A 3984-nucleotide genomic window follows, 5' to 3' on the forward strand; every position below is an offset into this window, starting at 1 on the left:
TAATTCCAAACAATCTACTACTATCCTAATGAATCAAACTGTATTAATCAATGCTCTAATTTTAACTCTTTTCCAGGCACATTTGAAGGTGGCTCAATCTGAGATTCAACAAATGATTCAGAACAGGCTCAAAAAATGTGAAGAGCTCAAGAACTCTATAGAGCTGAGCAGGGTAAAGATTTTATTTAAGCTAAGATTGAGTTCAAACAAACTTTTGCCAAATAAAAGTATTCAACAAATGTATTTCAATGTATACATTTATTACACTGTCGCTACTATACTAGTACGCGATCAGGAGAGCTAGTTAGTTTGGTTTAGACATAGTTGGATACCTATTTAGAGTGACTAGCTATTTGTAGTGAGTTCTGTCTGTTTAATCTTATCTGGTTTATGTCTGATATTAGGCTGCTTTTCCTACCTTTAGTTTTTGTTATCTAAGTGTTTTATTTATCATAACTTTCTGTAAGGCCAATAAATGTCATTGGGTTCAACCCTAGAGCTATATTTTGGAAAAATGTTTGTCATGCGCTTTCACACCTTCCTACTATGTTGCAATTCATTCAGTTAGTCAACAAACATAAGCATCTTCACTTTGTTTATGACTCACCTTCTAAAATCTTTGCCATAGTTCAATAAGTCACCCGAGAACAAAGTTACTGAAAGAAAAAGTTTCCATCCATATTAAACATTTGATTGAGCTGCTTTCAGAACAGATTCCACTGGACACACCTTCCTACTATGTAGCAATTCATTCAATTAGTCAACAAACATCAGCATCTTTACTTTGTTTATGATCAGACTTGTTTATGACTCACCTTCTAAAATCTTTGCCATAGTTCAATAAGTCACCCAAGAGCAAAGTTACTGAAAGAAAAAGTTTCCATCCATATTAAACATTTGATTAAGCTGCTTTCAGAACAGATTCCACTGGACGTTTCAGATGCCTGAGAACAGGTCTCTGCAGAGAAGCAGAAAACAAAAACAATACACTGTAGATTAGCCAAATATGTGAGAAGCAAAGTTTGGTCTCGATAAAAAACAGATAATTTAGAAAAAAAGGGACTCTAGATCTGAACCTGTACCTTTGATTGGACTGACCTGTACTTATACGGTGCTTTAAAAGGTCCCAACTGCTTTGTTTGGGGATTAACCAATCAGGATTATGTTCAATTACAATTAATAAAGTGAAGTTTTCAAATATATTCTGGCAACAAATTGTGTTCAATGTCAAAAAACTTTGTAGCTGAGTTACATGGTTTTTAGTAGGGTCGTTTTATGAAAATGAAAAAGATCTAATCCTGTTTTCTTTCTTTTTTATATTTGCAGATTGATAAAGACAAAGAAATACAAACTAGTGCTCATATTGCCAGCATGGCAATAAAGGCCATTGAGAGAAACCAAGCTCTGCTCATAGAGGAGATTGAAGAGAAACATGAAGCAGCAAAGAGGAGAGGAGAAGACCTAATAGAAGAGCTCAACCAGGAGATCGATGAACTGCAGAGGAGATGCAGTGAGCTGCAATATCTGAAGGACACCAAGGACCAGCTACATCTCCTGCAGGTCAGACATTTTAACGATGATGTAAACTAATCTTTCATAAAGCACTACTTGTTTTAATGTGATTGCAGGTTAGATTTAGCAGCAAATTAGACACATTAGATATTAATTCACTCTGCTTGTCCTGTTAGAGATATACAACAGCAGCATTTTTCTGCCTAATAAACGTAAATTTTTTTTGCATTTGGAAATTACTTTTTCCAGAGCTTCCCATGCCTGACTTCTCCTCCATCCTCCACAAACTGGTCTGAGGTCATTGCTGAGCCTGATATTTACATTAGAAGTGTCAGGGCAAGTTTCTCCAAGCTGGTGGACCTCTGCCGGGAATTGGAAAAGAACCTTTGTGCAGAAGGTCAGTACTTATTCAATTGACATAACAGAAAACGCTTCATGTAGTCTTTTATAAAGATTTGACCATGTTGCATCCAAGATAATTCACTGAATAATTTTAAAACCTTTTTTTTTCCCTCTTTCTTTTCAGAAATCAACAAGATTGGCAATTATGCAGGTATGCATGTGAATCTTTAAGAGGGTTCCTTTACTATAGTTTATAAATTGTCTCAAACTTCTGCATCTGAACAATTTTGTTTTTATTGATTGAAACTTTATTGATACTGAGTGACGTTTCCATTCTTTATATCCATTTATTTTTAGTGGATGTGACTCTGGATCCTAGAACTGCTGCCAACTGGTTGCTTCTGTCCCCCGATGGTAAAAAGGTGTGTTTCACAGTGAGACGCCTTCGTCTGTCACTATAAACCCTTCTCAGGCTTTTGGATGTCAGTGTTTTTGTTGCTAACATATAATATCCTTCTGCTGATCCATAGGTGAGCCTGAGCGGCCAGCAAGGAATACAGTCGCTCCCTAAGGACCCCCGCAGGTTCGATTCCTGTGTTGCCGTCCTGGGGCAGCAAAGCTACACCTTTGGGAGGAGATATTGGGTGGTTAAGGTAGGTTGGTAGAGTTAGACCCATTGCTGAACTGCAAACACTACAAAGTCTAATACTGTGGTAAAAACAAGTCAGATGTGGAGATAATTTAGAGCTTGAATATTGATGGAAACTACAACAAAAAAGTTAAAATGTAAATGTTTATTATCCATGTTTTTAAGTTTATTAACATTGATTATAACTAAATAACCATCTGCATCAAAAGGCTTGGGATTTTGTATCTATAGAGTAATTATTTTATTTAATTTGGGTAAGTATCGCACTTATCCGTAAGTAGTCTGGCAGAGACTCAAAGGATCAGACATTGAGCTGCTGGTCGAGTTAATTTTATTCAGACAAGAAAGTAAACTCAGGCTTAGAAAGCTCAAAAGTTTAAAGAGTAATAAAACTTTTATTGAACAATATTTTTAAAATAGACTTTTTATTGATCCCTTTACGACTAAAACATCGTTTGATGAGCAGACTGACTCCTCAGTAGATCAGCGCCGATGCATCTATAAGCCTGTAGCATATTTTCCTGATTTTACTGTGGGTTAGAAGTTCTGGAGCTGTTTTGTGGATTTGACCTCAAGCGTGTTCATGTTATATCTGTCCGACCTAGCAATCAGTGTTATAATCAAGGTGGATTTTATGGATGCTCAGACACCAGTGGCAACTCCACTCCGTAAGGTGAAAAAAGTATAAAAGAAAGAACCTTGTAAAGTACGAGCTACGAGAACGAGCAGAAGAGAGGTGCAGTTCGGTCTTTTGGCCACAGGTGGCAGTATTATTAGGAAATACTGTAATGCCTCTTTAACAAGCATTCTTTATGAGCCTTATTTTTCACAGTAGTTTTTATTTTGTCTTTAAATAGAATGACATATCCCACTCATGATTTCTGTGACTGACTTTTGCTGCTTCATCTACAAAGATAGAAAACTTTTCGTCATATCCTGATCCGCCTGTTTGTCAAAAGGATCTGCCCCGTGACAAATAGTACTGTATGTTACTCAAAGACATATATTATGGCAAAACAGCATATTTCAACAAGGAAGTTATTTTATATCCAGGATGTATCCATTTAATCCACCCAGCCTTCCATTTTCTGTACTCTCTCTATGCTACTATGGGCTCCCCGTGTCTCTAGGTCCATGGTTGGGATGTAGTGTACGCTCTGGACAGACCGCTGTAGCAATTATCAGAAATAGTTTTCTAAAGTGTGTTTTAAGAAATTATTCATTTGAAAGATCTGTGTAATAATTTAGCAATTTCCTTATGGAGTTACATCCTTAGGTCTGTGCTCTGCATTTGTTTTACAGGTAGGAGATAAAACCGACTGGGATCTTGGTGTAGCCAAGGAGTCCATTAACAGGAAGGGCTCCATTACTGTCCGTCCAGACAACGGTTACTGGGCGATCTGCAGGAGGAAGGGTGAGAGTCTTCGGGCCTGTGCTGGACCATCCGTTATCCTAAAGCTTCAGGAAATCCCATCGAAAGT

General features: G+C 37.3%; 1 protein-coding gene across 1 annotated transcript in view; it reads left to right on the plus strand.

Annotated features, from left to right (window-relative positions):
* Positions 1–3984, plus strand: part of LOC107092001 (E3 ubiquitin-protein ligase TRIM39-like) — a 24139-nt gene that overhangs the window by 18778 nt on the left and 1377 nt on the right. The gene's annotated exons all lie outside the window — the stretch shown is intronic.

The sequence above is a fragment of the Cyprinodon variegatus genome, unplaced genomic scaffold, assembly GCF_000732505.1.
Source record: "Cyprinodon variegatus isolate N-32 unplaced genomic scaffold, C_variegatus-1.0 Scaffold361, whole genome shotgun sequence".
Classification (NCBI taxonomy): Eukaryota; Metazoa; Chordata; class Actinopteri; order Cyprinodontiformes; family Cyprinodontidae; genus Cyprinodon; species Cyprinodon variegatus.